This window comes from Schistocerca americana, chromosome 2 (assembly GCF_021461395.2).
Source record: "Schistocerca americana isolate TAMUIC-IGC-003095 chromosome 2, iqSchAmer2.1, whole genome shotgun sequence".
Taxonomy (NCBI): domain Eukaryota; kingdom Metazoa; phylum Arthropoda; class Insecta; order Orthoptera; family Acrididae; genus Schistocerca; species Schistocerca americana.
In genome coordinates this window covers 1,104,407,372-1,104,414,430 of record NC_060120.1, presented here as the reverse complement: position 1 = coordinate 1,104,414,430, position 7,059 = coordinate 1,104,407,372, and positions in this window count along the sequence as shown.

Below are 7,059 nucleotides of genomic sequence, written 5' to 3'. Positions count from 1 at the left end.
AGATTAGAGCCCACACAGACGTATACCGACAATCCTTCTTTCCATGAACTGGAAAAGAAGGGAGAACCGACAGAGGTACTCAAGGTACCCTCCGCCACACACCGTCAGGTGGCTTGCGGAGTATGGATGTAGATGTAGTGATTTCGAAGTATTCATCATCGTGCGTGCATGTAAAGTGACTCGTAGAGCGGCCCTCAGAATGCGTCAGTGTTTATCGGTAGTATTGGTTTTACTAGGTCTGGTAGGGTATGCAAAGGCCGTGAATAGTGTCAGATGTTGGATGATTACGGTGAAGATTTTATGTAAATTGAAGATGGAGAGAGATGAAGGTAGGGGACCACTCCTATCGGCTGCATCCGGACATTACGCGGAATAAGCGGCGACAAGTGAAAGCGTGTGCCGGACCGGGATTCGAACCCGGGATTTCCTGCTTACTAGGCAGGTGCGTTAACCACTGCGCAGTCCGGGACACAGCGGCCACGCGGGATTAGCCGAGTGGTCTTAGGGGCTGCAGTCATGGACTGTGCGGCTGGTCCAGGCGGAGAGTCGAGTCCTCCATCTGGCATGGGTATGTGTTTGTCCTTAGGATCATTTAGATTAAGTAGTGTGTAATGTTAGGGACTGATGACCTTAGCAGTTAAGTCCCATAAGATTTCACACAAATTTGAATATTTTTTGGGACACCGCGTTACCGCAGCTGCGCGGACCGTCTCGGCGCGCCTCATGGGCGATCCACATTTCCATGGAGCGCCACCTATCCGCACTCCCTGTGCATACGCGCTCTTCTGAGGTTCCCTCAGCTGTACTGAGGAAGGTGGGTCCACTGCCCGGCTGAGCCAATAAAATTATGCAGTAGACCCACCTTCTTTAGTGCGAATGCACAAATATGTCCGACCCGTAGGAATCTCTGAAGAGCGAATTGCGGATAAGGGCGCTCGATGGAAGTGTGCATTGACCTTGAGGCATGCCGAGATGGTAACCGAGTTAGAGTTGCGGTCCAACACACATTTTCACTCGTCGCCGCTGATTCCGCGTAATGTCCACATGCAGCCGATAGGAGTGGTCCCCTCCTTTTCTTTACTTTCTTCCCCTCTCCATCTTCAATTTGCACATCAGAGTCATCCGACCACAAGTAATGGGACGTCGTCAGCTCCCCCCCCCCCCCCTCCCACTTCTGACATCTGGGACCAGTTGAGACGTCAGTTGCGCCCAGAGCCAGCATCCAAGATGTCACGCACCGATTACAACAACTGTTAGTCTCCGGAGGGGATACAACGGCTGTAGGACACCCTTTCCAACCGAATCCTTGCATGGATCCTGTAACAGGAAGCTGTAAGTCAACGGCTGGAACGACTGAATGAGCGTTAGGTGATTTTTACTTTTCATATACATTTATTTAAAAAATCAAAGACACTCCAGAAATGAATAAAATCCAACACGCAATAGTGTCTGAAATCATTCGGTAACAGAAGATACGCATTATTTTAGAAAAACACAACAGCAAAAATTTCTGTTAAACAATAGATTTGCACCCCAAAGGCTCCTCGACATAAGCAAATGTTAAATAAGAAAATATTCCGACAAAGAAGTACAAACTGGTATTTCATGAAAGATCGTCAGCTAGCAATAAGAGAATTTGCACAAAGTCATCCCTTAAATGACTTGGCGACTTCTGTATAACGTAATAACAGTACAAAACGTGACGAAGGAAGAGCTCCCCTATCCTAGAGCCACCCAGTCTGTATGTCCGTTCAGTGACTCCAGTAACAGTACTACATAAAGACAGAGCAGTATTTAATTACGGTGCATTAAAATTAGTTCTTCAAGAGAAAGAATGTCATTAGCATTGAACAAAAAGAAATATTACAAATACACTATTAATTATATAAAGCAACGTGTCTTCAGTTCTATCAGTGTCTTGCTGCGGAGTCAAATACTTCCGTAAGATTTCAACCATTCCTATTGGTGCTTGCTTCTCCCGCCAATAATAGCACTCTCATACATATCTTTTTTGTGCTTGTGGAACATCACAGTTCAATAAAATGCCACATGTTACGACCTGCAGCGACAATGTTGAATGGTGGTCAGTTGCACAGTAATCCACAAGGACACTTCGTCGGGATAAGCACTGTAAGTGGTTTATTATGACACCCTGACCAGTGCCAATTTCGGACATCAGGAACACCATTCTCGGTGGCACTGCCAATTCCCTTGGACATAATCAAATCTTGGACACACAACTCGCCATGCATGTCCCAATCCAGCTTCTGTCAAACACCAACCGTCCGCAGACATGCCAACTTTCAAAAGTGAAAAATCAGGAGAATTTTAGCGGTGTACTATTGTGAATTACAACACACTCCTGACGATTAAAGTTGCAATAACTCAATAACTGTAACAATTCAATTACATTTGCTTTATTATTTTCATGTAGATACTAAATAATGGACATATCTGAGCCTTCGGACTGTATAATTTATCATTCAACATGCTAAACAATATGAATGATAAGCTCTGCAGGTTTCTTTGGATTCACACACATTCAAATGAACCACTCTTGAGAGAACTACAGTTCGAAATTACGATCCGAGGAAACAAATTAACGTATATTAGATTTCTGTTTTGACATTAGCACAGTTTTTGCATGAATAAATCACTCTTAAATGATCACACGTTTTCATTTCATAATGCAGCCCATATTTACATGGCATCTTATATCCGTAAGACATCTTTCCCAAATTTAAATCAATTTTATACAGGATGTACATGTTAGGCTTGGCAAATAATCTGAATAGGTTATCAGTCTGAATTTGTCTGATTACGGTAGTTACTTATTCAGCACACCCGTAGCTGACTTAGCCTTCTTCAAAAACTCTGAACTAAATTTCTGCTCAAAGCACTTGTCTTTTTGAACTGATTTTAAAATCAAAAATTTCTCCAAAGTCGTTTCTGAAAGCATGGGCCTGAACTGAGTTTTGGTCTTTGTAACTGTGCTAAAAATTCTCTCACACTCTCTCTAACTTCCCTCTGGGCAGCTTAATTCCCCCTAAATTCAGGGGGAAATCCCCTAACGTGGCAACACTGCCTTTTAGACACAACAATGCTAATCACTTCGCTTGGAACAACCATCGAATACTCCTTGTCCACGGTAACTTTACGATTGCTCTGGTGCTACCAGAAGCGGAGGAAATTGGCACTAGTTGAAAGATATTCATTTGTCTCCGAACGCTGCCAACGATAAGTTCCTCACTTCCTTGTAGATACGAAGCGCGAACTACGCCTACTGCCGCTCCCGACAGCCACCGCACCAATCTACCAAGTTAACATAGACAAGTAGCAGCCATACCTTGTCATTCACCAATATATCGAAGGCGCAGGATTTTCAAATAGTAAGGAAAGTATTGAAACTGCTCTGAAAATCGGGAGATCGGTCTTCACTGTCGGGAAATCGGGAGGAAGAAGGAAAAATCGGGAGTCTCCCGTTTAAATCGGGAGAGTTGGCACGTCTGTGGTCCGAGGTCGTCCAAGGCGCCACTGTAGCCGAGGTCGAGCCGCATCACCTCGCCACCCTCCTCCACCCTCCTCGCCTTGCACCCCACGACGCGCGCGCCAGCAAGACACCTGCCAGCGAGTAGCCAGCCGCGTCCTCTGTCGGCGTCGGACACGCACTCTATTCTCGCCGAAGGTGAAGTCGCGAGCCGCAAGCGACACCACTGCCGACGCGACACAATCCCCAGCCACAGAGGGGCAACGTCATACTGTAAGTGGGCGCAGTCTTCAAGTTCGTAAATCTGACACTATTTGGCAGTCACTCAAACGACATCACACATTCATTTCATTTCATTTCCTCCTTCCTTCATTGTCGACTGCCGTCGTCCGCTGTTACCATCACCCCACGACGGAAGACAGGTACACATCTTCTTCAGCATCCTAATCCAGATATCAATCAATTTTACGCCCTCCTCCTTCCTAGTGAAATTCCTGGGGTGTTATACAATCTCTATGGCCTCTCTGTATAACCTTTAGTGGTATCCACTTGTGGCTGCCGGTACTTTAGTCGTATCGAAATGAATGTGGTGACTCCAGGCTGCGAAACATGTTCCGGATCGGCTGATCGGTGAGTCACCCCTCTTCTGCAGTTACCCTTGTGCTCTTCTAGTCGCTTTTTCACCTTCCCTTTGTAGTACCCACTTACATCTCCCCACGACTACACGGAAACGTGTAAACTCGTGCTTTTTCCAGCTGCTGGCGAGCGTCCTTGACCAATTTTAGGTTGCCTTGTAATTTTTGGGTGGGTTTGTAGACTAACGCGATGTTCGGTTGTCTGAAAATTTTCCCGTGCTGGCCGGCCGGTGTGGCCGAGCAGTTCTAGGCGCTTCAGTCTGGAACCGCTACGTCGCAGGTTCGAATCCTGCCTCGGGCATGGATGTGTGAGATGTCCTTACGTTAGTTAGGTTTAAGTAGTTCTATGTTCTAGGGGACTGATGACCTCAGCTGTTAAGTCCCATAGTGCTCAGAGCCATTTGAACCATTTTTTTCCGTGCTGTCAGTAACGTTCTTAATGAAAGGGAGGAAAACTTTCAATTTCACGGGCACCTGAGCATCGCTATGATTTCTATGCGGTGGTCTTAACGCTCTTTTCACCTCAGCGAAAGAATAATCGTTCTTGAGCAAAGCGTTGGTTACATATTTTAATTCTGCGTCAAGCAGCTCTGGTTCGCAGATTTTCCTTGTTCTATCCTGCAACGTTCATATGAAGCCTTGCTTTTGTTATTGGCGGTGGTCCGATTCCCGGTGTAGGTAACGGTTTGTGTGCGTGGGTTTTCGGTGAAACGTGTGGACCAAGCTATAATCTTGTTTCTTGAAAACTAGCGCATCAAGAAAATTCAATTTCGCCTGTCTCCTCCTCCATGGTAAACTGAATCTTAAGATTGATCCCGTTCAGGTATTTATGAAATCGATCTAGTTCCTCCCAGCCATGCCGCCACAAAACGGACGTATCATCGAATTACCGGAACCAAATTTTCAGTTTCTTGTTCGCAGATTCCAATTCCTGCGACTCGAATTTTTCCATAAAGAATTTCGCTGTAACTGGGCTGAAGGGGTTCCCCACAGCTCCCCGTAAAGACAACATCCGTCTTTTGATAGAACTCTTCCTTTCATTTGAAATGAGTTGTTTTGAGGAAATATGTAAACAGTTCTGCAACATCGGGAGGAAAAAGCCGATTCAAATGTTGCAATACTTCATTCAGCGGAACCATAGTGAATAGTGATACGACACCAAAACTAAGTAATGTGTCCTCCGGCTGTACCACTATGCCGTTTAGTTTACTGGAAATTTTCCGAATTTTCAGTGTACGAATCCAGTCGGCTTACGTACGGTCATAATAATGTTACTACTTTTTTTCAGGTAATATATATTGTTGAACTGTGATCTGTCATTTGCATAAATGTAGACGTCATTGCTTTCCCAGATTCGTCTGAGAATGTAATGCGTATGCCGAAATCAATCATGCATGTTGTATGAATAATCTACATCAATAGCCTGCAGCTTGACGGAGCTGAATCTTTCACTTAGTAAGATATCCAAACTGGTTTTATTGCATGGAAATTCACTATTCAATTCCACCTTTTCATGAGTCTAAATATATTCCGCTTTGCCGTGGCAGAACGTATGTGACTACTACAACTGTTTGAACTCAGAATAGCATCACGGAGTTTTTGTGTTGGTCACGATCTCGCAATTTCAAACTGTGACTGTACATGTCCCAACATGACGCAAGTCGAGATTGTATTCGTACCTAAAAAGTAAGATAATATAATGTATTTGAAGTAAATCACTATTTATTTATCTATTACGGATTGCGGTTTCAACTTAAATGCGCGAAAGACATTTCTAAGGTTTATAACTGTGGTACAAAACGTTAAGTTCGATCATTCACAGAGGTCGTACCTGAGTAGACATCGGGTGAAGCACAGTGACAGCAAGGGTAAGCCAGGCGGTACTGGGCGTCCACGCCTCGTCACAGGAGGTCGGAGCCTTATCCTCTCTTTAAAGGAGGATAGGCGGCGATCTACGGCAGATCTGATAACAGAGTACAGTGTTTCGGAGCAGAATGCTCAGCGCGTATCGTTCAACCTAGGGCTCTACAGCAGACAGCCCCTTCGTGCGATTTTGGGCCAACGACATCGCCAGATACGATAGCAGAGTCCATGGGATTATCAAGACTAGACGGCGGATCAGTGGGAACGTGTGCCGTCTGATCAGACTGATGACACATGTTCCTTGTTGCACCAAGTTTGTAGTCGTGCCCGGATACGCCGTCCTCTAGAACGGATGGCTGCTCTAAACACGCGTCTCGCCACAGACGCAGGCTAGTGAAGGCGGCATTATGGAATGTGGGGACATTCAGCCGGTCCTCCATGGGTAGTCTACATGTTCCAGATATTCCGGAACATCAGTCAACAGGAGCACTTGCAAATGGCAACAAGTCAGCTTGCCGAAATTTCGTACAATTTGGGCAATTGAAAAATGACTAAGTCGACCAAAATTGACAGTCTGAGATATGACCGCGGATCGTTTCATTGGCCCATCCATATTGCGAGACACCATGGATACGGTATCATCAGATGTTGAAAGAATATGTCTAAGCACTAACATTGCGACAATTGTTCCAGATGTCCTTCAGCAAGACGCAGTACATCATCATTTTTCCTGCATCGTTCGTGACTGGCTGGATGAACACTTTCCAGGACGTTGGCTGGGACGGCGAGAACCGCACGAAAGGCCTCGAAGAAGTCCTTATCTCAAGCGCCAGAGACTTCTTGGTAGATTGGGCCAAAGAAGAAAGCCACGCACTCTAGTCGAATTAGAGGAGAGGATCACACTTTTCCGCCGGCCGGTGTGGCCGTGCGGTTCTAGGCGCTTCAGTTTGGAACCGCGTGACCGCTACGGTCGCAGGCTCGAATCCGGTCTCGGGCATGGCTGTGTGTGATGTCCTTAGGTTAGTTAGGTTTAAGTAGTTCTACGTTCTAGGGGACTGATGACCTTAGATGTTG